Source organism: Crocodylus siamensis, chromosome 4 (assembly GCF_052110815.1).
Source record: "Crocodylus siamensis isolate JL-2025a chromosome 4, ASM5211081v1, whole genome shotgun sequence".
NCBI classification, from domain to species: Eukaryota; Metazoa; Chordata; order Crocodylia; family Crocodylidae; genus Crocodylus; species Crocodylus siamensis.
The window spans coordinates 131,118,408-131,138,229 of record NC_143398.1 but is presented as its reverse complement, the minus strand read 5'-3'; positions in this window follow the sequence as shown (position 1 = coordinate 131,138,229).

Here is a 19,822-nt window from a genome sequence, read left to right as displayed (position 1 = left end):
GTGTGTTACTATGATCTGGAGGTAACTTTTGCTGCAATTGCACTTCACATGCATGTGTTTTACTGCTTGGAGTTACATTATCAAGATTACGTTACCAAACAGAATTCAAGGAACTTGAAAATCCTCTCTCAGAAAAGTTTGTGACCAGTAGTTCCACAGCTGCCTTCTTTCTTCTTTTTCACATATTCCACAAAGTATCTTTGTGTGCATCTGACATTTGCTATAATTTGTGGTACTGTAGACAGGGTCACATATCTTTAGCAAATCCAAAAGTCAGGTAGGAATGGGTATTACCTCTAGTCAATCCAAAATTAACCATCTGAGTAGGTTTTACTTCTACAAACATATTTCTTTTTCCTTTAGAACAGTGATTCTCAACCAGGATGTTGTGGTATCCTTTTAAGGGCGCTACAGGATGTCACACAATATTAACACTCTTAGATGTGCAAACACGTACACATGATTCACAAGATAAACCAAGAAATTTCAGATAGGAATCCATAGTGTCACAAACATTCACCTGTTGCAATTTTTTTGAGTTCTTTGCAACATAATTGCAATGCTCTATTTTCTGTAGTCAAAAAATAAATGCAATCAAAGAGCTGGCAGTTTCAGAGGGGTACCCTGAGTCAAAGGAGGGGTACCTCAAGTCTGAAAAGGTTGAGAACCACTGCTTTAGAAACAAATGTTGTTGTTCTCTTTACCAAGCTCACCATGGAAAAAAAACTTCTTTCCTTTGTTAATGGCCATCTTCTATCTTTTTCTTTTTCTGATTGTCAAACAACAGACATGAAGCAGGCTTGTAATTTGTTCATTTAACAACAACCACTGCTAGAACACTCTACATCAACCATAAGATCTGTTCAAATATCAGATGAGACAAGAGATATCGGGCAATACAGGTTAGAATTCAATTACTGGCTTATTTTGTTCACAAACCCGTTGACTTTTAAGAACAGTTCCTATGGCAAACAAATTGGAAGATATTTCCAAATAGCTAGAAACTGTTTAAATTTTGTTTTGTTTAAATAAAATCTTAGGTGAGGACAAGTGAAATATAAAAATTGCCATGGATTAGACTGCAGATGTCTCTGAGTATTCTGTCTGAGAGCAGCCAGCACTAACTGCTTTAGGGAAGGTACAAGATTCATTGCAATACACTGTTTTGTAATAACCCGCACCCATAGAGTGTTTGTTTTAATCCCTCATTAGCCAGTTGGTTTAGGCCCCAAGGCATAGGAGTTTAAATCCTTTGCAAAACACTTCTTTGAAAAATCCTCATTCTTTTAATAGGGTAGTCTTCTAGGCAGATAAATGTCAGAACAAGGTTTCTATACCTCTCCTGTCTGAAAAAGGAAGCAGGTACAGAACTGAAAAAATTATTCAAGCAATTCTAAATTGTCATGGAAATGAATGGTATTGTAGAGAAAGCAGAGTACAATACTGCTGTGTGTCAGGTTCACTATCAGTATTCCCATCTCATTTGCCAGCCATTTTATAACTTCTGCAGTAAATCATATCCTAATTTTGAAGTGCTTGACTTCGATGTTAGCACTGTTCTTTTATTCATTCCATATGTATTATTATCGTTGTTGTTATTTTGGGCAAAGTGGAAAGCCGGGGTCCCTTGCTCTAAAACATACGTCATTTAAAAAGACAAAGGCTTGACAGGAACAGTTACAACACAGAAGCAACTCAGTCCACTAACAGAACCTTATTCTGTGTTTTTTCAGAATTTTGTATTACTGTTTTTATGTATCATTAAATGTCACCATCTACACATGCACCCATGTAAGGTTGCATTCATTAACTAACTACTGTAAAACAGTACTGAGTGGGACAAGTACTATGCTACAGCGGAATAATTTACTCTGCCACCAACGCAAGCATACACAGTGACTGGGGCAGGCTGGGCATGAGAGTGCTACAGTATAGGGCCTGCCTGCCAGCTAGCCCCATGCTGTAGCACCCTTATGCCCCAACCAGCTCCTCTGGCACCTGTTGCCACCACCCATAGCCCAGGCCTGATCCCCATGGCCTGCCAACCTGGGACTGCTTTGCCTGAGCTTAATGTGCTGTGGTTCCAGGTGCACATGTAAACACCACACCCAGGAGAAATAAACTCTGGCGCAATCTGCGCCAGAGTTTATTTCTTCACCCTAATTGCATGCATAGATGTACAGTTGTATATTGTAAAATATAAGCTTAATTTCTTAATTTGTTGCAACAAGAAAAGGAACTTCCAGTAGGTTGTAAAACTGTGTAACTTGAAGGAGGCCGTCCATGCTTAAACTTACCACTTTGATTTTTCCATGTGTCTTATTTCCCTGTGACCAAGGTTCCCTCTAAGGTGTGTGTGTGTGTGTGCAGCCATGCACAACTAAAAGTGTGGCCGTGCGCAGTCTTTTCAAGGCCGTGCACCAGGAGAGGCTGGGGCAGGAGCCTGGCACAGGCTCCCTGGCTCCAGGGAAGTGCTCCGCTTCCCTGTGTCAGGGCCGGGGAGTGAAGCACTTCCCCGGAGCTGGCAGAGCCCATGCCAGCCCCCCACCCCAGCCTGCATCCCTGCCTTACCTCACCTCGGGGAGGAGCCACTGCCTGCCCCAGTGAGGCTCCGACGGCTCCGGGACACTGCCCTACTCCCCTACCTTGCCTCGGGGTGCAAGGAGGCACATGGCATCAGGGCTGGGAAGGAGAGCAGTGTCCCAGAGCCAGCAGAGCCTCACTTGGGGCAAGCAGCAGCTCCTCCCCAAGCTGAGGCAAGGCAGGGATGGAGGCTGGTGCAGGCAGCTGGCGCGGGCTCCGCCAGCTCTGGGGAAGTGCTCCACTCCCCAACCCTGTTGCTGGGGAGCGGAGCACTTCCCAAGAGCCGGTGGAGCCCGCGCCAGGCTGCAGCCCCTTGCCCTAACCCCTGGCTCCCAACCACCGGCTCCAGCCTGCAGTCCCTGGCCCCCAGCCCTCGGCACCCAGCTCCAGCCTCTGGCCCCTGACTCCTGACCGTGACCCATAGTGTAATGGCTATAGTGATTAGTTGTGCATTAAACTGTAATTTTCCATGATGCTCTATTTTCAGTTTTAGCACTGTAGCATGTTTAGACCCTTTCTGCACCTTCCCTGCATAGTCTGCCTCGGTCTGATGCTCTCTACTAGGCCAAAGAGCACAGGTTTTAACAGGTAGCTGTTCTTCAGCCAGCAGATCTGGCCAAATAGCTGGGGCTTTCCTGTTATTGCCACATCAATGGCCATCTTTTGCACAGATCTTTTTTTCTCACTGTATCACTTCCAACATGGTCTCAAAAGCTGGCTACAATGAACTGTCTGTAGCATTAACTTCAAAGACTGGCGTCTGTCAGGCATGGAAAGCCTCAGCCTGCCCTTAATCTGCCTATCTGCCCACACCTGGAGCCTGAGCCTGTCCTTATCTGTTTCTCTCCTCACACTTATGTCAGCATCCTTCAAAGGATCTTACAGTACCCAAGACTGCCCCAGCACCTTGGTTGAGAATCACTGTTCTAGAAGGTCCAGTCTCTACCATGGAGACCAGAATCAAGAACGTACATCTTGAATAGCCTAATATTTCTGCCTAGGAAGATTCATTTCTTTCAATAGAAGCATCAGGTTGCCCAGAGCAGCTTGTGCCAGCTGCATCTTCTTCTTGATCCCCTTTGAGCAATCATTATCCAATAGGATGAGGCTTTCCAGGGAGACAACCTACACTTGTGAGCATGTGACCCACCTTAATTCGGATTCCCTTACATGTTTTCAGAGTGGATGTAAGTAAGTAGGTATGAAGTAATTAGAACATAATGAGTAACGTGAATCTCTAGCACATCACCTCTAAACCTACCTCTGTATTATTCTGATTTTTGACATGTATCAGCTAGGTAATGCCCATGGCAATATTCATCTTTTCTATGAGTAGTTTTTGGCATTTTTAACTTTGTAATGGCCATCTTGCAGGGAAGAGAGCAAAGCTGGTGGTCTCTTACCACCTGCTACCCCAGCCCCCAACAGGCTTCAGACTGTCTACCTGCACACACCTTCATAGCAGGTTGCATTCCACACATTTCACAGCTGCTGCCCCTCCCATACCCAAGATAGAAATATCTCTTGCATCATTTGAGCATGAATTTTCACTGACTTCACTTCTGGAGTCTAATAAGGGTCACCCCGCCCTCTTTTTCTACTCTTTTTCTCCACCTACCTCCCACACCACAATGGCCCCTTCTTCTAGTTGCATTACATTTTCTTGCCATGAGCTGCTATTCAGGTGTTCCAGAGTAAACAGGGCAGAAACCCCACGTACCTATCAGAGGCTGATCCAAGTAAATGTTTGGTTAGAACTGGGCTTCCTTGCATTTGGAGATTGATCCCTATAAACGAAAAATATATGCAGCACAGAGTTTGACAAGGTATTTATGCTGAGCAAGAGAGCTGAGCAGAGGAGAGATGAGCGGTGCAGCCTGAGCACCCAAGGGGCTGCACCATGGTAAGGGTGGAGAGAACCCTGACTGGGAGGCCTTTGCAAGACAGCCAGGTGGGCCTAGATCCTATGTTATAGCCAGGAGGCTTATTGTTGCGTTACAGCCGATTGGCTTATGGTTCTGTTTAGTTATTATTATACCGGAGGACCGGGCGAGGCTGTAGGGGTGGAGGAGGCCTCATCAGGAGCTCCCCAGGGAGGTGGGGTGCTCCCAGCGCCAGAGAGGGGTGCTGTATTGCGGGGCATCTAGACCCCAGCCCCAGAAGGGGCAAACAGATTGAGGAGCCCAGGGAGGAGATGTTTAGTGAGAGGAAGCCCAGTGTGGGCGTAGGTAGAAGCCTCAGGGGGGCAGGACCCAGAGAAAGGGGTCAATGGGGCCAGGTAAGGCTAGGGCTGCCTGAGACCCAATTGGGAAGAGTCCCAGAGGGACTCCACAGTGGTGGGGACCCCGATGCCCGCGAGGGCACCGTAGCAGGGGTGTACTACCCCAGCCCTGACAAGGGGCAAAGTGCCAGCGAGGGCACTGTAGTTCGGGGTGCAATACCCCAGCCCTGAGAAGGGGCAAAGTGCCAGCGAGGGTACTGTAGTTCGGGGTGCAATACCCCAGCCCTGAGAAGGGGCAATAAGGATTGTGGGGGCCAGGCACGGCTAGGGCCACCTGAGCCCCACTTGCAAGGAGCACCAGCAAGCAGCCCGAGGGGCTTGTGTTGGATCCAAGCGAGGGGCACACAGGAAGAGAAGCCCAGGGTAGGGTGCTACTATAGAGGTGAGCCCGGAGAGGGCGAGTGCGCGGAGGGACAGGCCCCAGTGGGGCACCGTCTGTATGTGGAGAGGCCCCAGGAGGGGTGAGTATATTGTGCGGACCCCAGGGGGGGTCGGATATAGTTAGTAGGCCCGAGAGGTCTAGCGGATAGAGGGGCGCTGGTTGTGTGACAAGCCCGGGGGCGCATATAGGAATTTGACCAGATAACGTCCAGTACAGCTGCGAGGCTTGGGGCGTGCTAAAGGGAAGGCCGGAGGCACGCATAGCCCATAAGGCTGGGGTGTGCCAGGTCAGTACATCCAGGATAGGGGACAGGATATACTTAGCACCGTGTCAAAGGGGACAGTAAGGCAGCCTCAATTATAAAACTATATAACACCAAGACGTGGCGGGCGAGAGAGAGGGTGCTGAATCGCCTGTTTGGCACGGTAGGGGGGGTGCTAGAGAGATCACGGGCGCTCGTAGGTCCCTGCACCGTAACAGCTTCATTGTGTACTTGTGGCTTAAACCCTAATTCTAGATGGACTACCACAGGTCAGTCCCTCTTTTACCCTCCCTCCTACACATACACAAGAGCCATCACCTCAATACATATGCAAATATATGCTCAGCAAAGCATCCTGTTCTGCTTCTCTCGTGTGTGTGGTGTGTGTGATGGGGTTGATGTGGCACTTTTTACAGATGGGGAGGCCTGTAAAATTAATGGAATGTTTTGGGGCTGTATTATGGGTGTTCAGAGAAAGAAAGAACAAGAGGAAGGATTGCTGAGGTGGTAAGTGTTTATAGGAAGCAGATGCTGCAGTGGTTGAGGGAGAAAGAGAGAAAGCAGGATTCCCAAAGACAGGACATTCCTGTGTTGGCTTCAGCCTTCCTGGCCTCAGCCCATCCCTGTGTCTCTCTCATGCCACTACTGCCAGGAGTCAAAACCTGAAGTGCCTTTCAGGCACCCTTGCAAGGCCTCTTTACCATCCCTACAGCTACAACCTAGTCAGCCAGTCAAACTGAAACAGAAATGAAAGCAAACCACTTCAAATGAAAGCACTCAAACCCCCCTCTACATCACCACACTGCTGCAAAAAGCCACCTCCCCACTCACTGCCTCTGTCTTAGCCCCTGTGGATACCTGTCCTGGCCTGCAGCTTACAATCCCTGCCAGCCTGGGCTGACAGGAGCTGCTGTCATTACCGAGTTCAGAGCAACTCTGAGCCCTTTGCCTAAAAAACCTAGGTTTATATCCCCTAGGCCTATTCTAGACAGGTGTTTCCCTGACTGGCTGTACAAATGCTCTCAGCTCAATGGGCAGCTAATAGCAGTTTTCCTGGCTGCTCTGGTAAGAAGCGTTGCTTAGGTTAACAAAGTGTATGTACTCAAATATACATTGGATCACATACATATCATTACCTGGGACCCTCCTAAATATTATGTAGATTTTCTGATTTATGAATTAATTTAATTTTCTAAACCTGCTAATCATGCTAATTGTTGCAACAATAATTGAAAATACTCTTGGGGATATCTGGAACTAACGTTTGTCACAAAAGATAAAATAAATACTCTTCCCTAGGGTAGAAAACCTGAGGAATAGCGTGTTTGCATTTTAGAATTGAAAACCTTGGGCTAGATTCTGATAATTTTACTCAAATAATAAGTAACATACTGCGTAAAAAATCTTATGGACCTCATAGAGTAAGGTACCTTGTAAGCAACAGTGTCAAAATCTGGTCTTCTATGAGTGAACAAAAATGTGCAAGTGCCCAGAAAGTAATACTGCATTATGCTTCCGCTTCCATTTGTCAACGTCAGTGGATATTGTCAATGCTAAAAAATTTGCTAGAGGGTGAAGAGAAGGTTGAGAAAACATGAAAAAATAAACTATATAATGTAGAATATCTGCTGTTTTAGATGATTCCTCCTACCTGTAGGTGAAAAATTAGAATGAACTGTGAAACTTGCAGTTTGTACTGTATAGGCAAGCAAACAACTCATACCAGATCTCTCTATAGACTGACATCTAGTGGAGACAAGAGAATACTCTGCAGAACAAAACATTACTTCAAAATTGCAAACTTTCATTCATTAATTTCAAATTTCTGAGACATAAAAGTGAATTTTTCACAAGCATTTTTATACAATCATGTAAAATAGTTAAATCAGCAACAAGTCCATTTACTCTGCCCCAAAATGAAATTCATGCCTAACAATAATGCAAACAGACCTTTATCCTAGTCTTCCTGCACCCTAAAAGAATTTGTAGAGGCATGATTGAAGCACAAGGACAACAGATTTGAATTATTCTGTATCAAAGACGTTGCATAAAAATAAACTAAAATAAAATAAAACATTAAAAAAAAGTAAAAAGAAAACAAGTGAAGAGGGCCATGGGGACACTTATAAATACAGTACCAGAACACTTTAGAAGTATTGCTTAAATGGCTTTATCAGTAATTAACAAAAATACTGAAGTACCCTTGTGCACCAGCCAGCCAGCTGCACCAGCATCTACACGTGTACTGCGCAGCGGAGTAAAAAACTTGTAAATACAAGTACAGTCCTACTGTGAAGTTAATTCGTTTCCTGCAGCCTAATAGGGCTGCACATATATCCTCAAAAGGTTACTGGGGAGCTAATTAGTCTACTCTGCAGTAAACATCTTGGGCAGATGCACCGAATGAGATTATATTTGTGTCAAATCTTTTATTCTCTTAGAACTGGCAGGTACATTATTTAAAAATAAACTAATCAAAGAAAGGAACAAATTTTACAATTAAAGTAAAAATAGCTTCTTTAGAAAACGTTTAGCTACTTTATGCTTTGGTGATTCTGTATTTATTGCTTTTTCATTTACTGTATTTAGCAACAAGTAAATTATTATCAAAAACTGTTATCATCCTCAGAGACCAGAAAAAAAAAACTTTTTCAGTTGACTCGGCACAACATCCATCTAGTTATACCTATGAAGGGAAGCATATGATTTTTCTAGTGGACTGTTACCAGAAGGAACCATTGAAATATCAGTGATATAAACTTACCATTTACAAAACAAAACAAAAAATCGGCCACTTGACTTTATTTAACAACAGTTATGTGGAGATTAAACTGGACAGTTTCATCCTACATAGACTATGAGGCCAAAATTGCTATTTTGATTTATACAAAATATCTGTGAAGCATCTCCTTTATTACACAATAATTAATTAATTGTTAGCAAAATGTAGCTTCTACACAAATTGTTTTCTTGCATCAGCTTTTTGCTACTGCTGCGCATACGGAAAAGAAATCCACATTTGATGAGTGGATTTCCTTAATACCTGTCTTCTGCTAAACATTTTCTATCTCCTTTTTACAGAGGGCTGAGAAGCATAAGGGATTTGACTATAATTTTCCCAGTTTGTGCATGTATAAAAGAAAGGTTTAAAGGAGCCATGTTGAAATACTTCTATACTGTACAGGAGCCCAGAAGTCTTAGATGAATAAAACAAGAGTACTATTCCTGTGTACAGATGGTAGTGCTGCACAGTGTCATCCCTATAATGGAACATCATATAGTTTTGCAAGCCCTACCACATACCTGTCTGTTTACTTGCACACAATAAACCAAAAATCTCAAATACAGTTTCCATTCTATCTGCCTGACAATATGACAGAAACACAAACAGCAATAAATAACACATCAAACCCTCTGTGAGAAATGGATGAATCCATTTTCTTAACATACAGGAACAGTCACTGCCAATGTCCCCTAAATACAGATACTGATTTACGCAATCAAGGACGGGTGAGACAATGGGGAAAGGCTGCTGACTACATGGTGAGCTAGAGGCAGCAAGAGGAATAGATGCACCAAGAGAGGGTACCAAAGCAGCTGGGTCTCTATTATAGTTACCGTATGTGAAAACAAACATTTAAAGTGTGTGGATGGGACCATGATCCCATTGAAATTAATGGGATATTTGCTATTGACATCACTAAGAAGTAATACCAAGCTTCCTGTATTCATATTAATCAAAATGCTGGCCAAATGGCCAGGTTTGTATAGTGAATGGATCTGAATAAAAGGTTTGTCACATATCTGGGGCTTCAGTCAGAGAAAAGATAAATGTTGGTGCAAGTCACAGGCTAGAAAATCAGTGGGAATGAGAATCCAGGATACAAGTTCCCTAACTAGGCAAAAAGGTGTGTTTCTAGAAGGTGAAACACCATATAGGAGAGTGTAAGAAGGCGGCTGCAAAAATGATTCTACTGTGTGCTACTGTTTTTTGCCACAGGTGTTCGAGCCCTATATCTTGCATGCCTTTGTGAGTTGTTTTTCTCTATCCATTCACAGCACACTAAGTCAACTTAGTCTTATTTAGTGGGTTGCAGTTTATGCCACCTCATAGAGACAGCAGGCCTTAGCTATCTGAACACAGCTCTGTTTTTCATGGATCAATAGAGAAGTCAAACAGTGTCAAAACTGAATTCTTAAAGCAGTGTTTCCTAACAATACTAAAGTGTACAATATGGCACTGTTAGACAGAGTTTGAGGATGGCGTGTGCCTTCATTCCTGAAGAAAGGAGTGCCTACTAAATTGGAATCTATTATAAATCACATTTTTAGTGAGAATGGCAAAGTTGCCTTAGGGAATCCAATTTGTCAGCTAAAATTCATTCTCATGATAGAAAACTAGTTCGTTCATGCTGCATGAAGGCTAATTACTCATGGAAAGAATCTGTTCAGGGAAACTGTCAACATGACATAGTGTGGCATGATCGTTGTGGTTGGAGCTTCCAAGTGGAGGCAATAAGGGCATTTCTTCCTGCTTCTTGTGCCATGCTTTAGGCATGGATCAGATCTCTCTCCCTCTCTCTTTCATACACACGCAAGTGCATGTCATTTTACAACCTTGTAGGTGGTGTCACCTAAGGAGAACAAATGCTTTCCCAGACAGCATTGCACTTCTGTATTGTAACTGAAAGTAAAGGAGCACCAGTAGGGAATGTGGAAGATCCCATATACATGAAAGTCACAAACAAAATTTGCAAAGAAATGTCCCCCAAGTTCTTATACATTTATAAGAGTAAGCAATCCTAGACAGTGGCAAGCAGAAGAAACACCAGCTTAAAGGGAGTTTCCTCAGATTTATGTCTTATCTATCAGAGGTAAATTTGCGCCTATTTGGGCTATATCAGGACAATCAAAGTTGCTCTGACAAATTTCTAATTGCACGTTATAATTTATTTCTCAAAAGAAAGGAGTCAAATTACAGGCACAGCATTCACAGAATCATATTCATCCCTTTTTATTGGAAAAGCATTTAAATGTAATTAGTGCCCCCAGTTCCTCTTCATACAAGGGAAGTTGTTGGAATTTAACTCAGATGTTAAGTCTTACATTGTTGAAGGTGGGAGTATTGTCTGACCGAAGTTTGATTGCATTTGAGAAGATATGATCGCCCACAATTGGCATTCAAGTCAGGCAGGTGCAGTACCCAACACATCTCCAAGTGAAGTCATATATCACGATTCTATCTGGCCCTTTCCCAACATCTGGAATTGAGGGTGCTACTCAGTTCTTCACAGGATCAGACTTTGAGGAAAGTCTCTAGGATTGAGTCAGTTCTATTGCAAAGGAAAAAAACAATGGTTTTGCTGAATAAAGCTTAAAATAAATAGGAAAGACAGGAAAAGGTATCTATAACCTCATGCATATCTCTTCTTGTTTCACAGAAGCAGGTTAAAAACAAAATCTTACTTACACTGCTATTTGTTACTCAACATTATGTTGCAGTTAGAAAGCATGAAACACCCTCTCCCTGCTCCAGCCCTGATTCAGAAAGGTACTAAAGCACCTTCCTTGCTCTACGAACACAAGCAGCCATTCCAAGTCAATGGGACTATTCACATTCTTAAAATCAGGCGTGTTTGTAAGAACATTGATGAACTGAGCTTTCACTGTTCTATTTGTTTTATAAGTGCTGTCAATAATGAGCCCTTTCTCAAGGTGCGCAATATAGAAAAGAGACCATAATTGTCCAGAAGAGGAACTGTAAATGTTTACTTTTAAATAAAAGAACACTTTCAAAATATCCAATAAAGAGAAACAACAATATCTTAGTCACTCCAACTCATCTCAGAAAAAGTGGTATAAATTAATGATTTACTTTAGGTTTATATATCTGTTTGCTTTGGTATTCATAAAAATGCACTGTTACCTTGGGAACTTGAACATCACACAGAATTTAGCTTTTTCTTGATCTAAAGTACACCCTCTTAAAGCAATGCATATCGTTTCTCATGAAAACACTTTTACTTTTTTCACTGCTTGCAAAGGACGAAATAATGAATTGGTTTGCCTTAAATGGGTCATTTGTCATCTTTTGTTCTCCCCCACGCCATCACTACTAATGATATCTAAAATTTAAACACCTATCAATGTCAAACTCAACCACTCAGTTCATTGTACACTGCTAACAATGCCCTTAGTCTTAACCAAAACACACCGGTTTTCTCTCATGTTTATCTGTCTTTAAATATCATTACTCTGTTTCTGACAAATTAAGTTCATATTCAATAAGTGGTTTCCTCCCCCTCCATAAAACCTGATTCTTCACTGTTTTGCACCTTTCACATTGATTTATACCAGTACAAAAAGATTTTACTCTGTTACAATGACATTTTACACTAGCTTTGCACCCCACTAAGCTGAATCCATGGCTGGCCCTGTGTAGTGCCAGGTGGCATAAGGGAATAGTAATGCAATAGCGTGGTCTCTTTTTCACTCCTGCCCTACCAAACACTTTGGCAGAAGAATCCCTCTGCAGGAAACATGGAACTGGCGGGAAACCAGACCTTTAAAATGGTTTTGCAACCAGCTGTTGTATTGTGCAGAGGTTCCTGTTATATGATGCTGAGCTGTGTAATATTCAGAGACTAATTGAAGCAGACATCTTTAGACACTTTGGCTCTGAATGATTTTTGAACACCACAGAGCCAGCTCTGTGCCCTTCCTCCCCTTGCAAGCAGCTCTGCAGAGATGGATTGGTGGGAGACAAGACACAGTTGGGTGGCAGATGTCTCAGAGACTCTTAAATGCTAGCAGGTTTGCACTGCGGCAAAGGCCCAAGACAGTCACTGCAGCACAGGCATGAGTTGAAGCTGTGGTGAAAAATGAGCTGGTGGTTCCTAAATGGGAAAGCACAAACCAGTTCCCTCTTCTTCCTATCTGACATTTGGATACCTGGAGGTACTGAACACAAAAGTGAACGACAACACAAGGACCAAGAGATTTGGGGCCTTCAGGAATTCAAGGTTCCAAAGAGGAGAAGGATCAATAGCTAGAGGCAGTTAGCTATGTCAGTCTGAAGTCAGGCCAAATGAAAGGCAGGGTTGCATTTTTACAGCAGAGATTCTCAACCAGGGTGCCATGAGATCCTTTGAAAAGGGTCCTTTAAGTGTGAAGAGGTAAGTCAGGTGTGAGGAAATAAGCAGGTAAGTGTAGCTCCAGGCTTGTCCCTGGCTGGCTGATCCCCTGACCGCTGTGCAAAGAAGTAAGCACTATAACATATACTGTACCTTGGTTTTTTGTATTGAATGTCATTTAATTCACCGAAATTATGGAGGGGTGCCTCATGTTCCAAAAGGTTGAGAACTACTACCTTAGAGACTGACTGACTGAAGAGAATTCACAGCTTCTGACAAAGTTTTTGTCTGTGAAGGCTCATGCATCTCTGAACAAATTAGTCAAGGTGCCACCGTAACATACCTTCTGCCCGCTCTAGAAGTGGGAACAATGCAGACTTGCTCACAGTTTCCTGTTGATAGCAAAACAGCAGAGAGACCGATCAAGGGATGTGGTTTTGTGCGACAGATTCCAGCTGTTGATTTTTGAATTAGGAAGGTTTATACAGATGTTGAAGAAAAAAACAAATAAACTCAGACTTAAAGCTCAGAATAGATAAAGCTCATTACTCAATAACACTTGCTGCACAATCTTCGTCACCTCCTGACCTCTTGCTCACAAAGAGCTAAGCCCACAAGGACCAGCTACTTTGTCTCTCAAGCCAACTTTCTAAATAGCACCTTGATTCTAAAGTCACAGCCACACCTTTTATGATTGTTGGTGGGTCATCTTACCCCTTAAAAACAGCATTTCATTTGTTCCACTGAAGGCAGGAGTCTCACCAAGAGGAAAATAGCTTTTTTAAAGAACACTAGAATGAATGGCTAGAAATAGAGAAGCCAATGTCCTGGAAAGACTGAATAAATAAATGTATTTAATATTTTCTTTGATTGATAAACTTCTATTATTCATTATTTCAGTTTTTGTTTAAAAAACAAACAAACATCTGGATCACATAAACCAGAATTTTAAAAATGCAAAATACCCTGTGTAAATGAATCAGGTTTGCACCTTACCCTGAATGTTAGCAGGCTCTGCCAGACAACAGGGTATGGTTGCATCTATGCATCCTTTTACCTATGCATGCATTTTAATAATTCTATCTATGCATGCGTTTTAATAATTTGTATAGAATATATATAGGCTCCTTCATTCTGGTATGGTCTATATAAACCTCACTAACCACCAAAGGGAGGAGTAATTTTGTTTTGGTTTGTTATTTTTTAACAAAAATAAAAATGCCATAAGAACATCATAAGGCTGTTCTACTTTTAATGTATCTATCTGTCCATTTAATTTTTCCATAATTTCTTCCTCAAAATTTTGAATTGTTTACAAAAACTTTCCATCAAAAGTCTGTTTTTCAATCAGTGATAGGCCCTACTGAAATTTTCTGAATGTCAAGTTTTGGATGACAAAATTGTCAAAGCAGAAAGAGGTGTGCTTTTAAAAACCTTCCATTTCTGACCTGTTCCATCTTAAAAGTACATATTGGCTTGGTAGGTCATCCAGTCTGAGCTCACAAATGTGAACATAGCTTATAGATGTGAACGTTTGACTACTGTCAATCACATAGCTTGAATAATGATTTGTGAAAATAAAGATTGAAATGGATTTATTCACAAAAAGTAAGAAATGCTAAATTCACTGGACAGTTGTTCATTGGAAACTGTTCACTTATCCCAAGAAGTAGTATGACCATTCTGGTCCTCAATGCAAAGGAAGAAGACCACTGTGTTCTGTGGCAGCTGCATCTTCTAAAATAAATTATCACAATCATCTGCTAAGTAGAGTGACAAGTCACCTTTCCCACTGAAGCTACATGGGGACCCAGAAGGATCTGGAGTATGCATTTCTGGAAAAGGATATGATTAGTCTTCTAAACAAATATTGTCCTCCCAATATTATTTGATTGCTTCATGAAAAATAGGAACATCGCTTTCATCAATTAGTCTGCCCTGTCTTGGTCAACCATTAGAAAATATATCCACTGGTCCAGCAGATTTGATAAAATACATCCATTTCTTCATACCATGTTAGCCTATAATTTCACTGGAGGACATGTAGTGCATGCCACAACACTGCTATAACGTTGCATCCGGAGGGATTAAAAGATAGTTTAGCTTCTGTGGCCATTTGGTGTTTGGCTTTTCCACTGAGAACCACTAGCTAAAGTACTCATTAAGGGAATGGGTTTTGTGATTTGACCATTAGAAACTCCACTGAGACCACCACCAGTTTATTTTAGACATATCTACAAGCAGCTGCCATTCATAATTTGTATAGTGGCAGTTCCTGGAGTTTCCTGCTTCATTATTTTAGGTACTGTATAAGATGGCCCTTACCTGGAAGAGCTTATGAAGAAACCAGCATTACTTGATCATTCTCAACCTTAACATGATTTGAACTGACCCATCACTTGAACCTAAACAATCCATTAACCTAGAAAAGATTTGAGTCGATCCCTGAGCCATCATGCCCTGACCCCTTGCTTTCCCTACCCTATTTAAGATTAGTTTTACCATGATGTAGAGAAGAAAGTGCATTCAGCTCATTGGCTAACTGCAAGTGTACTCATACTTCCTCACACAGCACCGTAAAACCTTAGTACAAATTGTTAGTTAAATGAATACAGGTGGTCAATATTACAGTGGATTGTCATCTTATTACTAGCCCTATTCAATGTGATGCAGAAGTAGAGCTGCTTCTGGAGTGGTCACAGAACAGTAGTTCAGAACTACCCTTCCACCACCACCTTGCTCTAGGAAGTGTTTTTTTTCTAGCTGGCATTATTTTCGGTGGGGAGGTTTTCAGCTATTGTCCCATATCAGTGACAGACAGTTTTCCCCATGCATGTGCTTGGCTGTATTGGCTGATGAAGTGGTGGGACAAAGCCAGAATACTACTCATGCTTCACCAATACCCAACCTCTCCTCATTTATCTCAGCAGTCAGATCAGCAGTATCAAGGAGCCAATTCTTTGGCTAGCACTAAGCTCAGTGTTAAGTATTTATAAATGTGTGTATCTTCAGAAAAGGGTCTCCTGTAAGAAGGAAAATAGGGCTGAAAATTGGAAAGTCAAACCTTAAAGTACAATTTACTTTACATCATCAGAGTCTGGGGGTAGGAAGAGGAGATGTGATTCTCTGGTTGTATTGGGCATATTCTCAATTCAACTTAGCTAGAAGATATATGCTTGTGGTTCTTAACAAATTCCCTATTAGGCCCTGAGCCAATAAAAACACAAATTCTCTGTATATATGCAGCAGAAAAATGCATCCAGGTTATTCCAGATTAGTGTTTTGCTGATAAGTAATAGACTTACACTGAGCTCTACCCTTAATAAGTAATATATTATTGAAAACATAACTTTTCTTAGCTATAGAATTTAAATTGTTGCGCAGAAATGAAAAATGTGCGGACCAAATTTTCAGACTTGGGTATTTAGGATTTTTCAAAGGACTTTACTGGGAATTAAGCTGCCTGATTTACACTCATTTTCAAAGGGCCTTAAAGACCTTTTGGATGGGCCACTTTGAAAAGTCCGAGGCACCTGAAAAAACAAACAAACAAAGCAAGCCATGCCATTTATTTATCACCTGGAATCCTGGTTTTCTCTGATTTAAACAAAAATCCCCAATTTTTTTATTAAAAAAGTAACCCCAGATCCACATTTTTCTGTGATTAAAATGAAACATCACTATATATATATTAGTGGTGTTTCATTTAAATCATGGAAAAATGTGGTTGGGGGGGGGGGATTAACCAAAAACTGGAGAAAACCAGGATCCCTGTTTATCATTAGCGTGTTTGCAGAATGTAAATTTGGAGGAGGTGGGGAATATATTTGCAATATGGTTCAAACCAGTTATTTTCAGGCAGCAATCTTGTAAGCTCTTTAACTTCCCTAAACTTCACTCATCCAGTCAGGGTGCAGAAACATTATGAATGACAATCAATTTAAGCAAATAATCCCCTAGCACCCCAAAGTCTGAAATAAGATTATGTAAATAATTTGACCCAAGTTGAAATTTTTTTTAAGTTGCAAAATTGAAGATTTGTGTTGATGATTTGCTACCAAAAGTTAAAACATAAAAGAGAAAAATTAACTGACTAAATTATTTACTGCAAATAGCTTTTCTACTATAAATTCTATGAAGTTTTTCATTGAGAATACTGATGTTAGTCTGGTTTCCTGGCTAAATTCCACCAAAAAATGGTTATATTCTGCCTGTTTCAACTTCCCTTTCAGCATGAAACAGCATTTGTCTTCCTATCCAAAATTGTTTTCTACTGTGCTGTCAGAAGCCCAGGTTGCTTTGCCTGGGGTTTTATATAAGCTTTTTTAATAATAAACTGATAGGTATCATATTGCTCAGACTATTAATGAAAAAGGGGAACAAGTCATAGGGTTGCAAAAGCCTGAAATTTCTATTCTCTTATTTATACAATTTTAAAAATGTTAATATACCTAAGCTAGCTATTTCTGTCATGCCAAAACCATCCAACCAGAAAGTATGCAACCTGTGCTCAGCCTTCAAATGTTACTGCCTGCTTTTACTATTATATTGGAGACACCAATTTCAGCTTGGCAGCCTTCTCTTGTCTCTTAAAGTTGTGAACCTTGTGTTTTAATGATTGCTCTGTGGGTTTGGGATCATCTGCACTTGACTGAAAGCTCTACAGCAAATGGAAAAGCTTTGTAACTGTTCCTACAGCTCCACCTTTTGGAGGTTGATGATCTACCAAAATAACTAGGATTGGTTATTTTGGATATAGGGAAGAAAAAACTTATTGTAGCTGTGGCTGACAGATTAATCTCTTGAAATACTAAAACCTCTGAAAGGCTTTCTTCTTTAAAGGCCTGTTGATACGTCACATGATGTCTTCTAATACATCAACTTTTCAGACGTTTGATTTATATGTCATTTCTTGTACTATTGGGGACACTTATATGTAATACCTTCAGTAAAAAAAAGTTACCTCCTCTTTATGCTTCACCCTCATCTAAAACCACGTGGCCAGATTCAACTCTGGTATAGGATAGTATCAGAGGCAGTAAACTCCTTCAGTGCTGGGGGGCAGGATGAGAGGCAGGGATTAGGCAGACCACTGGAAAGCAGAGGGGGAGGACAGACTCTTATCTGTCCCTGCTTCTGCATTTAAGTGGGAGCTGCCATTGCTGTGGCTGCTGTCACTGAGGAACAGGCTTACTGCACACTAGCTGCAGCATGGGCTCCCCAGGAGCCACCCCAAGTGCTCTGTTCACTCACCCTCCTTGCCCAGATATGCTACTGAGCACTGGGTGTGGGCATTCTATAGCAAAGACATGGTGGGGGCACCATTCTGCTCACTCCGTCTAATCCCAGATACATTTCTGGGTGAGGGGCTACACACGTCCAGCTCCTATGGCCAAGCAGTGCAGGTCTATTCCTATCATGGCAAAGATTCCAGGGGTAGAAGCAGTGCTGGTTATAGCCATGTTAGTCTCATAAAAGGGGTAGGAGGGTGATTCTGGTGCCCCCTCTTAAGACAGTGCCTGAGATTGGTGCTCCACTCATCCTACTTTAGTTATGCTACTGGTTGGTATGATTACCTTTATTTGGACCATTTGCAATGTAAAGTCATCCACTTAACAGAATCAAGTGTTAAAACTTTCATGATCTGGGACGGTAATGAGAGAAAAGGACACATTGATCTGAATAATCACTGAATTTAAAAAAAAATCTGATCTGGATTACAGCACAAATCTTTCTCTGGTATGAACAATGGGAATATATTGCAGCTGTCAGCAAAAGAAAGGCCTGATCCAAAGCCCACTCAAGGCACTGGAAGGATATGAGTCACTTTCAATGGAATCTGAATCAAGTCTGAATCTGAATGAGGACGAATAAATACTATGGTTGCCAAGAATGGTCTCCAAAAGAAAACAATTCCAATAGAATAAATGTCTTTAATTTAGCCATTTCATAATACATTTTGAATTTAAAAAAAAGGTACTGTAAGTGCCAGATAAAATGCCTCCCACTCTTTTTGCCATTAGCCCAAGGATTAAATAGCCTTCCTGGGTAACAGATTTATTTGCCTTCTTCACTTCTTAGGCTGTAAACTATGTCAGCTGCATTTCAGACTGGTTAGTATTATGGATACACAGAATCAACTTTATATGTATAATCATGGGCATGACTGGTAAATTGGCTCCCAGTGTCTCTACAATCACAATTAAAACACTTGACAAACCACATGGCTTCGCTAATCCTGCTTTAAAAGTCTCTGTTGGTAAGGATGGCAGACTGCCTTACTTTTCTACTGGAAGACTGCAAGACCTAGTTTTACTTGGTCTCTTTTTAAAAACACTTTTTCCCCCCTTGGCTCTATGGTTCATGTTTCACTTGTAACATTCTGCCTCAGTTCACTATGCCATGTAACAATCTCCTCTTTGTTTAACCCTACTACCTCATTTCTCTCTATTAGTCTTTAATCCCTGTCAGGGTTTCACCTTTGCAACCATGAGGTCAGAGCTCACGTTGATTGGGAAAGGAAATCCTGATGATTGTTGCTGACAGAAAGCTGATAATGCTGTTTTTGGCAGCAATAAATTCTCAGTCTCCAAATGAAGACTAATCTTTGAGCCAGGAATCAGCTCTTTCTGTAGTTTTTTTGGCCTCATTCACAAATATTCTCCCATGCTCAAGCTGCCTGGCCTTTGGAGTATACAATACACCTATGCTGTTGTGTAGAATTGTTTATTCAGGGAGCAAAATAAGCAGCAATCCATCAGTGAGAGACGGAAAAATATTAAATAAATCATCAATATTATCCGCCTTCTCAAGTGCAGCACTTCTGAGTTACTCATCTCTGCGTGTGTCTAGTGTGATAGTTGGACTCTGTCCTGCTGCTTAACTATTTCTTGTTCAAATTATGATAATTCTGTTCAATTTTTATACAGTTTTTACAAGAAGATTAAAAGAGCAAAACTGTACATGAAACATACCCTCTTTCTCTTCCTTCCTGTCTACTATCCCTCAATATATCTCTTCATTGCAAGAAAACATCCTAATTTATGCGAGGAATATTGCTATTTAATAGAACTTCAATGCCAATGAACTTTTCCCTTGACAGCTATATTTGAGACTACCCCTCAGAGGCTTGTCCACTGGGTTATATGCTTACATTGAGAACCTCAATGCGTTCCATTGGC